Below are 250 nucleotides of genomic sequence, written 5' to 3' on the forward strand. Positions count from 1 at the left end.
CCCATTCTATGTCTCCACAAAATGCCCGGAGGAGAGTGTGAGACACCCTGTATAAAAAAATGTTTATAAAATATTTATATAATATTTAAAAAAAATTATTTGAAATAAATATTTATAAACATTTATCATTAACATTGTGTGCTATTTGAGTTAATAATTTAAATTTTGACAGTACTTTGCGTAATTATTTCATCACTTAGCAAAATATTATTGGGTGTACAACTTAGTTCGGTCCGTTTTCAAAAGATGG

This window comes from Odontomachus brunneus, unplaced genomic scaffold (genome assembly GCF_010583005.1).
Source record: "Odontomachus brunneus isolate Ranch 3 - 2012 unplaced genomic scaffold, Obru_v1 Obru_scaffold_048, whole genome shotgun sequence".
Lineage (NCBI taxonomy): Eukaryota > Metazoa > Arthropoda > Insecta > Hymenoptera > Formicidae > Odontomachus > Odontomachus brunneus.